Source organism: Pseudophryne corroboree, chromosome 11, assembly GCF_028390025.1.
Source record: "Pseudophryne corroboree isolate aPseCor3 chromosome 11, aPseCor3.hap2, whole genome shotgun sequence".
NCBI classification, from domain to species: Eukaryota; Metazoa; Chordata; class Amphibia; order Anura; family Myobatrachidae; genus Pseudophryne; species Pseudophryne corroboree.
This window is the reverse complement of record NC_086454.1, coordinates 130,556,079-130,576,006: the sequence shown is the minus strand read 5'-3', so window position 1 is coordinate 130,576,006 and position 19,928 is coordinate 130,556,079. Positions and strand designations below refer to the sequence as shown.

General features: G+C 44.6%; 1 pseudogene; it reads right to left on the bottom strand.

Annotated features, from left to right (window-relative positions):
- The window catches only part of LOC134969095 (sulfotransferase 1 family member D1-like), a 286,533-nt pseudogene that overhangs the window by 120,807 nt on the left and 145,798 nt on the right, over positions 1–19,928 (bottom strand).

Sequence of the window (19,928 nt, the reverse complement as noted above, 5' to 3'; positions counted from 1 at the left end):
ACTGTACACTGGTTGATAAAGAGATAGTAGTATACTCGTAACAATTAGGATGACACTATGACGGTATAAAGAATGAAAAAAAAACCACGGTTAGGTGGTAGGTATATAATAATAAATAATACAATTCTGGTCGGACGGACTGCCTGCCGTGTGCCGACACAGAGGTAGCCACAGCCGTGAACTACCGCACTGTACACTGGTTGATAAAGAGATAGTAGTATACTCGTAACAATTAGGATGACACTATGACGGTATAAAGAATGAAAAAAAAACCACGGTTAGGTGGTAGGTATATAATAATAAATAATACAATTCTGGTCGGACGGACTGCCTGCCGTGTGCCGACACAGAGGTAGCCACAGCCGTGAACTACCGCACTGTACACTGGTTGATAAAGAGATAGTAGTATACTCGTAACAATTAGGATGACACTATGACGGTATAAAGAATGAAAAAAAAACCACGGTTAGGTGGTAGGTATATAATAATAAATAATACAATTCTGGTCGGACGGACTGCCTGCCGTGTGCCGACACAGAGGTAGCCACAGCCGTGAACTACCGCACTGTACACTGGTTGATAAAGAGATAGTAGTATACTCGTAACAATTAGGATGACACTATGACGGTATAAAGAATGAAAAAAAAACCACGGTTAGGTGGTAGGTATATAATAATAAATAATACAATTCTGGTCGGACGGACTGCCTGCCGTGTGCCGACACAGAGGTAGCCACAGCCGTGAACTACCGCACTGTACTGTGTCTGCTGCTAATATAGACTGGTTGATATTTAAAGAGATATTAGTAGTATACAACAATACTATACTGGTGGTCAGGCACTGGTCACCACTCCTGCAGCAAAAGTGTGCACTGTTAATTAATATAATTGTACTCCTGGCTCCTGCTAACAACCTGCAGTGCTCCCCAGTCTCCCCCACAATTAATTATAAGCTTTTAATTTATACATTGATGACTGTGCAGCACACTGGGCTGAGCTGAGTGCACACAGACTGAGTCACACTGTGTGACTGACTGTGCTGTGTATCGTTTTTTTTTTCAGGCAGAGAACGGATATAGCAGAGAGAAGTGAACGGATATATTATATTAAATAAAAGTTAACTAGCAACTGCACTGGTCACTGACTGTGGTAAACTAACTCTGTCTGCGACTCTGCACAATCTCTCTCTATCTAATCTATCTATCTCTATTCTAATGGAGAGGACGCCAGACACGTCCTCTCCCTATCAATCTCAATGCACGAGTGAAAATGGCGGCGACGCGCGGCTCCTTATATAGAATCCGAGTCTCGCGATAGAATCCGAGCCTCGCGAGAATCCGACAGCGTCATGATGACGTTCGGGCGCGCTCGGGTTAACCGAGCAAGGCGGGAAGATCCGAGTCGCTCGGACCCGTGGAAAAAAAAGTGAAGTTCGTGCGGGTTCGGATTCAAAGAAACCGAACCCGCTCATCTCTAATTTGTTTACTTACTTACAATAATGGAATACAGCGTACAAGTTATGTATATTTAGAACTTTTTCTGCTTCTTCATGCTGGAGTAAGTTAAGGTTTGATGATATGTGAAATTACCATTTACATACAAATCAAATCAAATTGTATTGCTGTATAATAATAATTGTATTCTATATAAGCAGTAAACAAACAGAAAGTCTGGGATATTACAAGGGAATAGGCAGGTACCGTAATTTGCTCTAATGCAACCACACTGGGGATATTTATTGAAAACTAAGGAACATGTAGCCGCAACCTTTAGCAACCAATCAAATGCTTTAATTTTCTACATTGTTGTAACAAAGTAAATCTTAGAAAAATAATGATTTCTACTCTATGTAGCACCCTATGTACATTTACATTTAATAAGTGCTCAGCAGCATATAGCTCACCTGTCCATTGTAATACAAAGCAATCCCCATGACATTTCCATAAACCATTGAAGAGAGCAAAAATAATAGCATGTTGTGTAAAATAAAACAGATTCCAACAAAACATCTTGTATAAAATGCAGAATGTCTCTATAACTCGCAATAAAGACTATGAGGTCTATTTACTAAGCTGCTGAGAAAGATAAAGTGGAGAGAGATAGAGTACCAACCAACTGGCTCCTTACTGTCTTTTTTCAAACACAGCCTTTAACATTGTAGTTAGGAGCTGACTGGGTGGTACTTTATCTCTCTCTACTTTAACCCTCTCCAAAGCTCAGTACATAGGGGTCTATTTACTAAGGCTTGGATGGAGATAAAGTGGATGGAGGTAAAGTATCAACCGACCAGCTCCTGTCATTTTTCAAACCCAGCCTGTAACATGACAGTTAAAAGCTGATTGACTGGTACTTTATCTCTGTCCAAGGCTTAGTAAATAGACGCCACTGTTACATATTATCAAAAAATATTACTTTGCTATATTTTTTGTTCAGGATTATAGGTTTGTTTTTTAAGTTTACACTTACATATCTTCTTCAAAATTGATCATTTTGAGATGAGTACAAGAATCTAAATACAAGCAGAGGATTGAGAGTTGTCAGTACACTGGCATAATTTCCTGGATTTATAAAAATATAAAAATATGCCAGATGGGTTATTCATTATATGAATCAGGTAAAATATTAACCAATCCAATGCAATATTATCATTGGGCACACACATAACAACAGTGATGCTGGGCACACATAAGTTAAAAGTAATTGGAGGTCATTCATCAACTGTAATATTCATTCATGCCATTGCCAATAGATTTATAGCTTTGGACAGGCATAGGTGTATGCCCATTGCTGTATTTATAAAAAAAAATATTGGACCGTAGGAAATTGGATAAGCACTTTTGTACTGTATGTCCAAGGGTGAGAGAGTAAGAAATGTGTATTAACGTATTAGGCCCTCCTGCCACATTAAATTATATTTCACTGATTTTCTTATAATATACTGTAATATACTGTTTATTTAACCCTTTTAAAAAATCAATACAATTCCTAAAACTTAGAGGGCAATAAGGCTGCTTTTATTTCATATGTTGTTGCATTGATATTTGTGATGTTTCTTCCCATACTCTGTAACCTGGATTCTGTAATGGTTTAAATTATGGCTTACATAAGATTTTTGTTGCAAATTTTCCAGACCTATTTGCAGATGCAAATAGCCCTACAGCAGATACGAGCTTCTGGCAGCTCTAGAGCCTCAGGATTTCTGCTGATTTCTTATTAAAGATACTCTTTCATTGATCAGATGTATTTGTAACCCCCCTTTAACCTATACAGGAACTCTAGGTTACTAAATACTTTTTTGGGCTAAAAGGTGCCCACCATTAACCTCCCATTAAGGGGGTACTTTCACCAATCAGTGCCTCCCCCCAAGCATTGATTAATCTCAGGCCTGCTTGGAAAAATCTACAGACTAAATGAGTTATTTTACCAATTTAGATATGTATTTAGTCTATACAGTAGCTATTATCCACACAGTATGCCCATGTACCTGTCTTCTTAATCTTCCTCTGGTTCTGCTAAGAAATTCATACAGGAACAATTATTGACAAGGAAAGCACTTGAACTTTAATTGCATAGTGGCAAGATAATGAAGGTGTTGACATTATACCATATAACTTACTTGTCTATACTCTATGATAAACATTCAATTACAGTATGTTTTAGCCAATAATGGTGGCATGCAATAAAATTTATGAATAAACCGTGTAAGTAATACCTGGATATTAACTGTCAAAAGCTGTACAGCAGTATGATTGTTAGTGCACATGTTGGGGCCCTTTGATGAACTCTGGTAGATGTGTTGCATTCCCTAGTAGTCCATTTATATTCCTATTTAAGCATAATGGTCTATTCATGCAATAAATATATTTCCTTCTAGACGTTACTTTCCATGCAATAATTATAGATCCACTGAAGGTTCATATATCCCATGGCCTCTGTATATTATGCTGGAATATCATATTCAATATACTGTAAAGAACAGTACTATAATAAGCTGCTAGGGAGTAAGTCTGACATGCTCTGAAGTCTTTATCTAGAATGACTTCTCTAGCAGATAGGGGCTAGATGCATCATCGCTTGGAGAGTGATAAAATGGAAAGTGATAAACTACCAGCCAACCAGATCCTAACTATCATTTTTCAAACAGGACATGGCAGTTAGGAGCTGATTGACTGGTGCTTTTTCTATCTCCATTTTATCACTTTCCAAGCAATGATGCACCTAGCCCTATACAACGTACAAATGTCCCCAGTTCCTGATAACTAGGGGTGTGTGCCGGGCCTTTTTTGGGGTTTTGTGTTTTGGTCTTGGATCTATATCTCCTTCATGTTTTGGATCTGTATTGGTTTTGCCAAAACTGCCCTTGCGAGTTTTGGTTTGGATCTTAATTTTTTTGGAAAAAATCATAAATTCAGCTAAAATAACAGAATTTGGGGGTGTTTTTGTTCCTACAGTATTATTAACCTCAATAACATTCATTTCCACTCATTTCCATACTATTCTGAACACCTCACATCTCACAATATTGTTTGCATCCAGGTTAGGCCAAAAGGTTGCACCGAAGTAGCTGGACGGAGCAGCAGCAGCCCTTGGATGTATATACTGGGAGGACAAAATATATATAAAATAATATATATATTTTTTTAAATGATGCATTAGGCAAGGCTCAAGATTTCAGTTCACAAAAAGATGATTAGGGCAAAGAAGAATAAAAAAAGACAATATTTCAGATTTAATTGATTTAATTTATTTTAATTTAATTAATTTAATTTATTAAGGATCAAATTCTTAATTTCCTAAAAGATATCTTCGATATGCAGAAAGTTCAGTATGTAAGTGTGGAGAGTTTATTTATATTCATTTAATTTAAATTTAGCTAATTTGTCATTATTATTAAAAAAAATATTAATTTGAATTAATCACAATGTGGTGATAAGAAGAATTATGAAAATAGGACAATAAGTTATAACATAAGAAAATGAGCTACGGACACCACACCCTGAAATGGATGGAGCACAACTGGATGTATTCTGGGAGGATACAGCACAAAATATAAAAAAAGATGTCTTTTATTTTGGGTGGACTGACAGAACACCCCTAGATGGATGGAGCAGCCGCAGTCCCTGGATGTATACTGGGATAACACAGCACAAAATATTAAGTTAAATAAAAATATATATGTTATTTTTTATATCACACACTGCGGTTACAGTATCGCACAAATGAGTAAAAAATACAGTATATAGAAGTATCTTTTAAATCACACACCAGCGGTTACAGTGTCACACAAATGAATCAGAAATATATATATAATATTTACACACTGCAGTTGACTACACCGACAGTGTCGTACAATGCGTTTATGAGTAGGAAACTGGGAACCGAACCTTCTCATCTCTATTGATAACAGTGTTGAATAGTTTTAATATTCTAGATTTATTTGTCCAGTGGCTTTTAAGGGGGGTACACACGGAGAGATCCGTGCTTAAAATCTAAGCAATCTTGCAAGATTGCTTAGATTTTAAGAACGGATCTGCCGTGTGTATGCCCCCCAGCGATAGCGATGCGCGGCCCCGCACATCGCTATCGCCGATGCTAGATTGAGCTGCATGCAGGCTCAATCTAGCGGGTCGCTCACTTCACCGTTGTGTGAAGTGAGCGTCCCCCCGTCGGCTTTCCCCCTCGCTCAGCACATCGCGCTGTGCTGAGCGGGGGGAGAGATGTGTGCTGAGCGGTCTGTGTTAAGATCGCTCAGCACACATCTCTCCCGTGAGTACCCATCTTTACACCGCAGTAATGAGACTGGATTTTATCTCTTTGTATACTCAATACTATGAAAGCTGCAAAGCTAAGAGACTCTGCAGCTATTATTATGTAGATACACTTCTCCTTCCTCAGTATCTAATACTATGAATGTCTCATACAGTACAGGACTGTGACTAGCAGAGGGTGCAGTGCCTGTTCTACAGACCTCAGGTGTCTTCAGTCACGAGCCTATGCTGCTGCTCATGGCCAATAGATATGGAATAAGTTTACCACAATAATAATCATGTAATCCTGCATAAGTATCTATTTATAATAACTGTGCTCCCTATAATTACTCTGCAGATATACTGCCATTAGTTGGGAGGGATAAAGAAAGCAAGCAGGAGCCTTAGTATCTGTGCTGCATATACAGTGTATTGTGCTTAAAATAGTTCTCATAACTCAGCTGAAACGCCTTCATTGTTTGCTGCCACTCAATCCCTCCAGTGGCTACTCCCACTACTCCACCTCCAGCTTTGGTGTATGTGTATGCAAGGAAAGCTTTCTGACCACAGCCAGGTCTTCAACTTCCAGGGGATGATGCTGTGCCGGCCGCCTATGGACCTTTGGAAGTTGGCCACAACCCCCGCATCTTTACTCAGCCACTACTGGTGACCAGTGGATCCTTGCTAGGTGAAGAGAGCAGTGCTTCTCTACTTTCAACAGCCGGAGTGTGCGGTCAGGTAATGCAGCCCACCAATGGCTCTGCCTCCTGCAGCTGGCCGTACTTGTCACACCGCCAAGCTCCACCACCCTCTTTCTGGCTTCACCCCCCTGTGCCTGGCTGCTTTTTCACAGCTCTGGTGTTTACAACTCCGGCCAGCCAGGCACAGTGGTTGATCACTGTAGGGAGAGATCTCCAGACTGCCTGTTAGCAGCAGCTCACAGCTCTGTTATACCCTTGGTTGTGCATCACGTGACCCCTCTGAGGTGATGCCCCGCCTACTGGCAATCACCCCACTGGGTGATTGACAGCTAGGAGCACAAGAACATCCAGAACCTTCCCCACAGCACTGGGTACCACTATGTTCATTATTGTTTTTGTTGTTTAAATACGGAAATTATACATACAGTATATAATGATGTAATAGTTACCTCATACATTACATGTTCAGTGTACATACATGAATTATACATAAAGTCCACATCAATTTCACACACTGCGGGTCAGTACATTAATGAAACAAACACTGTTCCACCTCAGAACATCAACACAACATATATGAATCCAGGCTATCCCATCTACAATACATTGAAATATAACTCTGTATTACTCTGTCAAAATATTGTTAACCCTAACCAGGGTTACAGATTAATTTCAAATACTACTGAGATTAACAGTAATCTGCTGCCCTTTGGAAGGTTAGAGGGCCGCCCAATGCTGCCCCCCAAAGTGAATCAGTTGCCAATCATTGCCCTACAGTTTCCCATCAAGTAAGACATACCTTCCGAAAAACAGAATTTCCACCACACCAGATTTTTTAAATATCTTGATTTCACCAATCTTTTAAATATTATTTATTTATTAACAGTTTCTTATATAGCGCAGCAAATTCCATTGTGCTTTACAATTGAGGCACATATTTGTCATTGCCCTTTGCTTCAAGTTCACCTTATGTTTATAGTGCCATGCAAAAGTATCCGACCCCCCAAAGTCATCAGATTTGGCTGTATTACAAATGACAGTTTGTTACTCTGAATCAGTAGGCTCTTCAAGTATATTTTCTAATGCAGAATTATGTACATTTTTTAAATAAATAGATACAAACTGAAAATGCAGCTGGCATAAGTATTCAACCCGATGTGCTATGGAAGCTCCAAGTTTACATAGATGAAAGATATTGCCCTAACAATTGACTTTTAAGTAGCCTCTCTACCTGTGAATCATTAAAAAGGCCAGCTTTTAAGGAGAGAAGAACTTCTAATTCAAATGACATTCTCTGAATCTGCAGGAAAGCTGTGAAAATGTAGAGCACATAGCACTCTAAGAAAATGAATAAGTTACAGACAGGCACAAGATAAGAAAAGGCTAGAAAATAATATACATTTGCTTGTCTTTTCAGTGACCCTTTTGGATCAAATGTGAGGAAATAGAAGCAGCATCAAACCACCCAGGCACTGTTGGGCTTCTCAAAAGTCAGCATCAGAGTAAGGAACCTTGGCCCTCATTCCGAGTTGTTCGCTCGCTAGCTGCTTTTAGCAGCATTGCACACGCTAGGCCGCCGCCCTCTGGGAGTGTATCTTAGTTTAGCAGAATAGCGAACGAAAGATTAGCAGAACTGCTACTAAATAATTCCTTGCAGTTTCTGAGTAGACCTACTCCTAGATTGCGATCACCTCAGTTCGTTTAGTTCCTGGTTTGACGTCACAAATACGCCCTGCGTTTGGGCAGTCACTCCCCCTTTTCTCCAGCCACTCCTGCGTTTTTACCTGGCACACCTGCATTTTTTAGCACACTCCCTGAAAATGGCCAGTTTCCGCCCAGAAACACCCACTTCCTGTCAATCACACTACGATCACTCGAGCGTTGAAAAAACGTTGCTCGAGCTTGCGTAAATCTACTAAGTTTTGTGTTAAATTACTTAGCGCATGCACGCTGCTTACCATGCGCATGCGCATTTTCCACCTAATCGCTGCATTGCGAAAAACGGCAACAAGCGAACAACTCGGAATGACCACCCTTGTGAGGGAAACCACAGAAAGGCCAACTATCACTTTAATAGTACCACAGAGCTCAGTGTCTACAACTGGAGTGAAGGTCAACTCTATTAAGAGCTCTGCATACAACTGGCCTTTATGGGAGGGTGGCTAGAAAGAATCCATTACTAAAGAAAAACTGCATCAAAGTACGTCTGGAGTTTGCCAGAAAACATCAGAGTAACCAATTTGAAATAAGGTATGAGGTTTTGTGGTCAAAAGAGTCAAAATTGTAACTTTATGATCCCAATTCAAAACCCTATATGTGGCACAAACCTACCACTGCCCATTTCTCATCAGCATCATCTCAGGGAAGCAGTGAAGTGTGGTAAGGTGAGTTTGGTGAGGCAGAGCCTTTCCTGTCATACTCCAGCATAAGCAGTTTTGACTATATAAAGTATATGAATATACAAAGAATATAGTCACATTATTATGACTACCAGCTAATAGCCACCAGCTAATAGCCACAGTAACCGCTTCGGAGCCCCATACACAGCAGGGTTTACTGAACTGTTATTTTCGACACACGTCTGGTAGCCCCCAGTTTAATTTTGAGGGTGAGCTGCTCCACCTTCGTAGCCGATGTTCCCCAATTACATCAATGGCACGTGGTGCTCCGCAGTTTTCACATCAGTTATTCGCAATGGTGCCATTTGTTACCACAGCAGCATGCAAAAAGTTCACAGACTGCGCTGTTCCAGAAATACTGCTACACTTGGCCCGAAAGCTGATAATCATCCCTTTTTGCAACTCGGATAAATCGTCCCTTTTACCCATGACAGCAACGAGTGATAAGTGTGGCTGGGCAGCTTGAGGGGGTTTTAAAAGGAAAGTAGCAGGGGGGTGGCAGGCTTTGTTCTGAGCAGCAGCGCTGGAAGCAATTCAGAGGATCGGGTTGCATGTCCTGTTATCTTTCCTGGTTAACTTTAGAGGGGTCTACTTGAAATAGAGCAGCCTGATGATTCCCTTATACCCAGATAGGGACCTTTCAAGATAAGTATATATTTTAATTATATGTGCTTCATTCTGCTGTCATTTTTCTCTCTAACCTTTCCTATTTGCCTTTGGCCTCTGTCTCTACTTCTATTCATCCTGTGTTGCATCCCCCCCTCCCCCTGAAAGGCCATCACCCTCCCTCCTCCTCCTCCTCCTCAGTATTTTTTTCTTTAGTACAGTATGTGATTAGCAGAGAGCAGCAAATGAAACATTCAGTGCTGTCCACTTGTATAGTCGAGATGATAATATATGAACTTCACTTTCCCCATACCTCCCAACTTTTGATTTTCAGAAAAAGGGACACACGCGCGGCGTTCCTGAGAAAGGGGTGTGGCCTAAGAAAAGGGGCATGGCTTCACGGGAGGACCCACGATCGCGAGCCACGCCCCCGTTTTTGTCACTGAGTGGGCATGCCCAGCGCTCTGTGAGCCGCTGGCATGCCCCCTTTCCCTCTGACTCCAGTGAATAGACGCTGTGCGCATGCGTCTATTCACTGTTGCTTTCCTAAGCAAGGCAGCGAGTGCAGGAGCCTCCCAACTGCCCCCCCCCCCCCCCCACCGCGGGACACTGCGGCCCACGGGTGGGACAGCGGGACAGTCCCCAAAAACGGGACCGTCCCATGAAAATCGGGACAGTTGGGAGGTATGCTGTACACTCACCAATATTTAAGCATCGTAGTTACTTTTAGATATGCTAACCTGTAAATAATAGGATTTTGATAACCTACCGGTAAATCCTTTTCTCCTAGTCCGTAGAGGATGCTGGGGATGACATCAAGACCATGGGGTATAGACGGGATCCGCAGGAGACATGGGCACTCTAAAGACTTTTCATTGGGTGTGAACTGGCTCCTCCCTCTATGCCCCTCCTCCAGACCTCAGTTGTAGGAACTGTGCCCAGGGAGACTGACATTTCGAGGAAAGGAATTACTTAACTAGTGGTGAGATATCTACCAACTCACACCCTCAACCATGCATCACACATGGCATTCATCATAACACACGCCAACAGGCATGAACTAATTGCAGCAACATGATGAAACCAAGATAACACAACTTGTGTAACTGTAATAACTAAACTGCAGGTAAAGTACGCACTAAGACGGGCACCCAGCATCCTCTACGGACTAGGAGAAAAGGATTTACCGGTAGGTAATCAAAATCCTATTTTCTCATACGTCCTAGAGGATGCTGAGGACGACATCAAGACCATGGGGTCTATACCAAAGCTCCAGTACGGGCGGGAGAGTGCGGATGACCCTGCAGCACTGATTGACCAAACTTTAGGTCCTCATCGGTCAAGGTGTCAAACTTGTAGAATTTTGCAAATGTGTTTGACCCTGACCAAGTAGCTGCTCGGCAAAGTTGTAATACCGAGACCCCCCGGGCAGCCGCCCAGGAGGAGCCCATCTTCCTAGTAGAATGGGCCTTCACCGACATCGGTAATGGCAATCCAGCCGTAGAATGAGCTTGCTGAATCGTACCTCTGATTCAGCGCACAATAGTCTGCTTGGAAGCATACAGGACAAACAAAACCTCTGTTTTCCGTATTTGAGCTGTTGTAGCGACATAAATCTTCAAAGCTCTAACCACATCTAGAGACTTTGACTCAGCGAACGTGTCAGTAGCAACTGGCACCACAACAGGTTGGTTTATGTGGAAAGAGGAAACCACCTTTGGAAGAAAATGTTGACGAGTTCTCAACTCTGCCCTATCTTCATGGAAGATCAGGTAAGGGCTCTTGTGGGACAAGGCCCCCAATTCAGACACCCGCTTTGCGGATGCCAACGCCAAAAGCATCACCACTTTCCAAGTGAGAAACTTCAACTCTATTTCTTGTAGAGGCTCAAACCAACCCGATTGAAGGAACTGCAACACCACATTAAGGTCCCATGGTGCCACTGGAGGCACAAATGGAGGCTGGATGTGCAGCACCCCTTTCACGAATGCCTGAACTTCTAGAAAGGAGGCCAATTGTTTTTGAACGAAAACTTATAAGGCCGAAATCTGGACCTTGATTGACCCCAATCTAAGGCCCGCATCCACACCACCCTGCAGAAAATGGAGAAAACGTCCCAACTCAAACTCTTCCGTAGGAGCCTTCTTGGATTCACACCAAGACACATATTTTCTCCAAATACGGTGGAAATGTTTAGATGTTACTCCTTTCCTGGCCTGAATAAGAGTGGGGAAGACTTCCTTGGGAATACCCTTTCGGGCTAGGATCCGACACTCAACAGCCATGCCGTCAAACGTAGCAGCGGTAAGTCTTGATACACACACGGTCCCTGCTTTAGTAGGTCTTCTCAAGGAGGAAGAGGCCGAGGATCTTCTATAAGCAACTCCTGAAGATCTGGATACCAAGCCCTCCTTGGCCAGTCTGGGGCAATGAAGATTGCTCAAACTCTTGTTCTTATTATTATTTTGAGAACTTTTGGAATCAGTGGAAGTGGAGGGAAAACATATACCGACCGAAACACCCACTGGGTCACCAGTGTATCCACTGCCATTGCTTGAGGGTCTCTCAACCTGGAACAAAATCTCTGAAGCTTCTTGTTTAGACGAGATGCCATCATGTCTACTTGAACTCCCCAAAGACTCGTCACCTCTGCGAAGACTTCTTGGTGTAGGCCCCACTCTCCTGGATGGAGATCGTGTCTGCTGAGGAAGTCTTCTTCCCAGTTGTCCACTCCCAGAATGAAAATTGCTGACAGAGCTCTAACATGTCTTTCTGCCCAGAGGAGAATCCTGTATTCCTGGAAATCACTGTAATGTAGCATTTCGTATGCAGATACAGCCGCAGTCGCACACAGAATATAGGCATGCTGCATATTATTTTAATCAGCAGAAGCTGCTTGTGCAACTAGCCACATAGCAATGCAAATAAGATGCATTTTCATAAACAAAAGGCGCCCGACGTTAGCAGAGCTGCCAGCTGACTCATGCCAGGCATCTCCTGCAGGACTAGTGGCGGTGCTAGGGGGCACCAGCCAAAATCTTGCCTAGGGCATCATATTGGTTAGGGCCGGCTCTGTTGTCACCTCTGCCATTGCCGCTCTGCTTTTCGTTCCGCCTTGCCTGTTTATGTACGCGACTGCTGTTACATTGTCCGACTGGATCTGCACGGGATCTTGAAGAAGATGTACCGCTTGTAGAAGGCCATTGTAAATGGCTCTCAATTCCAGAACGTTTATGTGAAGGCAGGCTTCCTGACTTGACCAGTTTCCTTAGAAGCTTTCCCCCTGTGTGACAGCTACAGCCTCGGAGACTTGCATCCGTGGTTATTAGGACCCAGTCGTGAATCCCAAACCTGCGTCCCTCTAGTAGGTGAGAACTGTGTAGCCACCACAGGAGCGAAATCCTGGCTTTCGGGGACAGGATTATTTTCCGGTGTATGTGTAGGTGGCATCCAGACCACTTGTCCAACAGGTCCCAATGGAATACTCTGGCATGGAACCTGCCAAACTGTATGGCCTCGTAGGCCGCTACCATTTTCCCCAACAACCGAATGCATTGATGGATCAACACGCTTGTTGGTTTCAATATTTGTTTGACCATTTTCTGGATTTCCAGAGCCGTTTCCACTGGAAGAAATACTCTCCGTACTTCTGTGTCCAGAATCATCCCTAAAAAGGACAATCTTGTCGTCGGTTCCAACTGCGACTTTGGAAAATTCATGATCCAACCGTGTTGTTGTAGTATTGACAGGGAGAGTGCGATGTTCTGCACCAACTGTTCCCTGGATCTCGCTTTTATCAGGAGATCATCCAGATAAGGAATTATATTGACTCCTTTTTAGCAAAGGAGGACCATAATCTCCGCCATCACCTTGGTGAATACCCTCGGTGCCATGGAGAGTCCGAACGGCAATGTCTGAAACTGGTAATGGCAATCCTGTATTGCGAATCTCAGATAAGATTGGTGAGGAGGATAAATGGGAACATGCAAGTAAGCATCTTTTATGTCTACTGACACCATGAAGTCCCCCTCTTCCAGACTGGAAATCACTACCCTCAGGGATTCCATTTTGAACTTGAACCTTAGGTAGAGATTCAGATTTTCAGGTTTAAAATCGGTCTGACCGAGCTGTCCGGCTTTGGAACTACGAAGAGGCTTGAATAAATAAACCTTCTCCTTACTGTACCAAGGGTACCAGGACACTGACCTGATCCTGACATAATTTTTGAATTGCCGTTGTTACTGCCTCTCTTCCTGGAAGAGAAGCTGGCAAGGTCAATTTGAAAAATCGGCATGGGGGGGACGTCTTGAAACTCTAGTTTGTACCCATGGGACACTATTTGTAAGACCCATTGGTCCAGGCCAGATTGAATCCAGATTTGGCTGAAAAGTTTCAGATGTGCTCCTACCCGAGCAGACTCCCGCAAGGGAGCCCCAGCGTTATGCTGCAGATTTGGCAGAAGCAGGGGTGGACTTCTGCTCCTGCGATCCGGGAGACGCTGCGGATTTCTTTCCTTTTCCCTTTCCCCTACCTGCAAAAAAAGGAGAGACCTTTGGCCTTTTTGTATTTGTTGGGCCGAAAGGACTGTATGTGAGAGTGATGTGTCTTTTTCGCCGGTGTAGGAGCATAAGGCAAGAATGTCGACTTACCTGCGGTAGCCGCCGAGACTAACACATCCAGCCCATCACCAAACAAGGCCTCACCTTTATAAGGGAGAGCCTCCATATTTTATTTTGGAATCTACATCAGCATTCCACTGGCGAATCCACAACGCCCTCCGAGCCGATACTGCCATGGTAGCGGTTCTTGATCCCAAGAAACCAATATATTTCATGGATTCTAGTACGTACGCAGCAGCGTCTTTGATATGACCTAACGTTAGGAGTATCTCGTCTCCATCTATTGTGTCAATGTCTAATGAAAAGTTTTCTGACCACTTTTCAATAGCACTACTCACCCAGTCACAGACAATGGTAGGCCTGAGTAGTGTCCCATTGGCCACATCAATAAATCACCTCACTCACTTGCGGTCTGTCGGCTCCTTAAGTGAAGCCATTCCAGGTGCAGGGAGAAACACCTTTTCTCTTTTATGACAGGGCCCTGTCTAAAATGCGGGGTGACTCCCACCTTTTTTGGAAAAAGGTAAGCTGCCTGAATTGCTTTTGGGAATCTGAAATTTCTTTTCAGGTTAAATCAGACCTGAGGTGGAGGGAAAATTACATTACTTCTTTACTAAAGTAAACCCTCTCCTTGTGGTAAAAGAGGGGGCTTCGTAACTTCTAACACCTCCTTTAAAGCTAAAACATGTTTTTAATGCTTTTTTGCTAACTTAGGACCTATTCCCCTGGAATCAATAGTGTCTACACAGGAATCAGAGTCCGTGTCGGTATCAGTTTGTATTACTTGTGCAAATTTGTATGTGACCTAGAAAGGTCCCTGTGGATGAAAGGCAGAACTATTAAAAATCACATCTTCAACAGATTATTTTCATTTTCTGTATGAGATTCAGTCCAACCTCTTACTGATATGATTCACCCTATCATGTAAACTTTCACCCAGTCAGGCTCTTGGTGTCATATTACACCTCTGTGTCCCTAACATGTCTCCACAGAGTTCTCTGCCACAGACACGTCACACACGTGCAGAACCACACCACAGACACTCCAGGACTTATAGGGGGGACAGACCCACAGTAAAATCTGTCAGAGGGACACAGATGGGATTTGCCAGCTCACAACCCAGCGCCAGTAACACAATGTCTGTGAACACAAAATGCCCACTGACATTCAGCGCTTTTATAATGTTAATCACACAATTATATAGCACCAAATTCACTGTGGCCCCCCCTGTTTTGCACCCTGATACTTGTTCAGTAGTGGAGGAGGATCAGCCTTGTCTCTGCAGCCTGAGGAGAGAGAGAGAAAATGGCGCTGAGCAGTGTGCTGGCTGACTGAGGAGGAAGCTCCACTCTTCAATGGTGTGTTTCTCCTCAGCTTATGAGGTAATTTTTTATACTGGTTGGGGTAGGACTGTGCCTCAGTAACTTATGCCCCTTATTTATGCCAGTTTCCAAAGGTTTCATGCTGCCCAGGGCACCCCCCCCCCCCCCCGCGCCCTGCACCCTGCAGTGCCTGTGTATGTGTGGGCAACATGGCGCGCTGCACTCCCGCCAGTCGCGTGGTACCTTTAGCCGTCACTTTCTTGTCTTCTAACACTCACCTGTCTTCTGACTTCTGGCTCTGTGAGGGGGGTGACGGCGTGCTGTGGGAGTGAGCATCTAGGCACGGCTAGCATACAGTTCCCTTCAGGAGCTAATGGTGTCCTGTCAGCCATAAGCAGAGCCATGAAACTCTTTAGGAAGTTGGTTCCTACTTCTGCCCCCTCAGTCCCACGAAGCAGGGAGTCTGATGCCAGCAGATCTCCCTGAAAATAAAAAACCTAACATAAGTCTTTTCAGAGAAACTCAGTAGAGCTCCTCGGAGTGCATCCAGACGACCTGGGCACATTTCTAAAACTGAGGTCTGGAGGAGGGGCATAGAGGGAGGAGCCAGTTCACACCCAATGAAAAGTCTTTAGAGTGCCCATGTCTCCTGCGGATCCTGTCTATACCCCATTGTCTTGATGTCGTCCCCAGCATCCTCTAGGACGTATGAGAAAAGATATTAACCACTTAACTGAGAAATTATTTTCCCAAAAAACGCTCAGAATTTGTCGGGTTTTTTTAATAAGTGAATTAAGTGAAGAACATCAACTTAATGTTATCCAAAATGATTTTAGTAAAAAAAAAAAATACATAGTTTTTGTTGATGTTTTGGAAAAAAAATTGTGCCCCCCAAATACTGGAACATCGGTCAGCACCATCAGAACATCGCAACCATCGCAACTTTCCATTTAACCAATGGGGCAGCCACCAGGTACACATTGGGGGCTAATTGACACTTCAGACAATAGCTGACCGATCAGCAGTGATTAGTAGCACGGCAAACACTGGGGAAGGGTGCAGGGAGGCAGAGGGACTGGAAGTCCCTTTGAGAGCAGCAGCAGAGGGAAGTTTCCCTTCCCTGCTGCTGCAAATACTTTCTATCCGACTGGTCGCATCCTATGCGACCAGATCAGATAAAGCTGATGCGACCATGCCAGGCAAGTGGTTAAAAGCTTTGTCTAATAATCACTCCATCCTTGTTTGCTACTTTGAGGATTTACTGTTTAATGCAGTCAGGCACAATGGATTTTTTGCAAACAAGTTCCATGGTTAACGCTGATTTTTCCAGGAACTCAGCATTAAATAGACAAACAAATGGGAATCAGGTAATAAAATAGCAAAGGACAAAATCTATGCAGCCCTCCCCCTATCACTTCCCTCATAAAATCCTTGCTTTCTGCTGCGGGGTACACTGGGCTACACAGGGAATGACATTGGGGTGTAGAGTAGGATCTTGATCCGAGGCACCAACAGGCTCAAAGCTTGGACTGTTCCCAGAATGCCTAGCGCCACCGCCTCTATAGCCCCGCCTCCACGCACAGGAGCTCAGTTTTGTAGTTGGTGCCATGCAGTAAGCAGGCACTTAACAGGGGGTCCCTAACAGAAGCTTTTAAAGAAAATTGAAGGCTTCAAGGGCTGCAGCAGAGACACTGGCAGTGTTAAGGCCCGTACACACTGGTTGATATATCGGCCATTCTCTTGAACGGCCGATATATCGCGGGACCGTCGGCCAGTGTGTACGGCCAATACGTCTGTGAACTCCGTCGTTCACAGATGTATCGCGTCGGCTGTGCAGCACAGCCGACGGCCAATATATCTATCGATATATTGGCGCGTCGCTGAGTGTGTACGGGGCGGTCAGCAGACCGCCCATACAGAGCTGGATTAAGGGGGGGCCCCTGGGGGTACGTACCCCGGGCCCCCCTGTCCAAAAGGGCCCCCTGCCGCACCACAGATCAGATCTTTCTTCCAATCCGATCTGCGGTGCTGCACTCCCCGGCTCCCGTCCCTATTGCAGCGGCGGCCGCACAGACAGGACACAGGACAGCTGAGCTGAGCGACGGCTCAGCTCTCCAATAATGTATGAATGAAGCAGCCTGCATGCCCAGCCAATGACTAAGCGGCAGGCTGCTTCATTCAGTTGAGCCATAACCAGGGGCGGAACTGCTGGAGATGATGGAGTCTTTTGCCGCCGGGATCCAGTCCTAAAAGGGGCACCTGACCTCCCCGTGCTGTATCCTTCCAGCTTTTACAGAGGAGCATCAATCGTCATAGGTGGTGCTCCAATCCAGTGACCTGGACTCAGTGTTCGTCACCAAACATGCATCTGCGACCCTGACTGGGCCTGGCAGAGGAGCCAGGAGCCGGTAAACAGTGCAGTATGCGGGGCGGGTGTGCAGAGGAGAGCGGACGGGAGCCAGAAGAGCAGTAGCAGATGAATGTGGTAATACGTGAACATCTATATGTAAAACACTGCAGCCGTATAATAGTGTAGAATGCTTCCTGCACTGAAGATCGGTTGTAACAGAAATGGCAACAATGTTGCTTCTACTAAAAGTATCTAGTAGTCACCCACCATCTGTCTCTGATCTCAACCTCTACACAGGAATATTCATGTTGCTGTCGAGAATATGAGTCTCTATACTTGTATTTATAGTTTGCCATGTTATTTACTGTTGTCGTATTTTTTTATGTATTTGGGCTATATAAATTTATGTTATATATGTTAGCTATTGTGTGTACTAAATGATTATGTTAAACACTATACCCATGTAATGTGTCTGTGATATATTTAAATACTGTTGGTATATCTCCTTAATTAAGAGTCTGAATGTCAGTGGCTGCACTGAGTTTATTGAAATGTGTATTGATTCGTTTTTAAATATTTTCTTTAAAAAAATGGAGCCTTCTCAGAGCTATAATTTGTGGAATAGCATAATTAAAATTGTATGGATGCATTTTACCAGCCACTGCCCGGTTCTTAAAACCGTGTTTTAAACTGATGTAATATTGTGATTGGTCGAATGAGCTGTATAGGGTTAGGGCATACATGCCCACTTTCCGGGAGGGGGCAGCCAGGTCAGCACAAAAGGGGTTATGGTTCTGGCATGGGGTGGCGGTACGGAGGAATGGAGATGTGATCACTTCATTGCAGCCCCATTCCTCGCTCTACAATGCCCACATTACTTTTCCTCCGTATGCGCTGGCTGCGGGGGTGAGTGGGCAGCCAAGGGAGATGGTGCAGGAGACTGCGGGGGAAGGCGGTGGGTGTAAACCGGCTCCAGGAGACCTGCCTACTTTACTGGGCTGCCAGGAGTGGCACACGATTTTCAGGAGCCTTCCGGCCATTCCGTGAGAGTAGGCAAGCACTGTATGTGTTAGGATTCGTTAAGGAGATTGTGTTAGGGCGGAGCCACTGGGGGGAGGGGGGGCACCATCATCTCTTTTGCCTCCGGGCACCTGGTATGAAGATACACCACTGGAGCCATCGCTCAGCTCAGCTGTCCTGTCTGTGAGGCTGCCGCTGCAGTGGGGACGGGATCGCAGGGAAGGAGTTTGGCTTTGGCTGGGGAGGCAGGCTGGCTGTATAAAAAGTAAAGAGTGCCACATTATTGTCTATATATATATATATATATATATATAAATTTATATAATTCATCTGCCTTCTCTTTATTAGGGGCCCCACTGTTTTAAGTGCCCCGGGCCCCCCATGGTCTTAATCTGGCTCTGCGCCCATACACTTGCTGCGGCAGCCGGCGGTGATTGACAGCTGAATTGGGCGGGCGTGTACACATGCCCGCCCAGTTCATGACGTCAGTCCCCGACGGATCGGGCCGTGTGTATGCTTAACACACTGCCCGATCCGTCCATAGATATATCTGCAGATCAATTGATCTGCAGATATATCTATTAGTGTGTACCCACCTTAAGAAGTCAGTGAGACATCTCCTGCTGCAGCTCCATCACCTCCCCCAGCGGCGTTCCCGCGCCCTGGTTGCCGGTACCTACAGCGGAGGCTCCGGTTTTCTTCTGATGTTAATCACACACACGGCTGCTCTTCTCCCGGATCGCGTGGCCGCACTACAGGGAGGAAGTAAGGGGTCCCAGCTGTAAATCGTGATCCCGCGTGGCCGGTGGGAGGCGGGCCGTGCACGCTGGAGTGGACACTGTGGCAGTACAGGGACCCCACTAGACCACCAGGGCATGGGCACAGGTCAGTTTTCTCTCACAAAACCATTTTCTTAAGCCCCCAGTACCCGGTGGTGAAGTCCAGAAGGGGGATAAGGCTTTGACCTGTAGCCCTCCCCCAGCCCCAGGGCGCCATTTAGAGTAAATGTTCCCACCCTGGAGCTGCATATCTCTCTCTCCCTCACTCCCAGTCCGTGTTTGGGCGCCATTACACAGAGCAGCACTGTTCCTGGGACTGTTTGGGCAAATCCTCTTCTGTAAAACCGCTTGCCTGTCAGCGCTGTGCATTTTACAGGACACTTAAG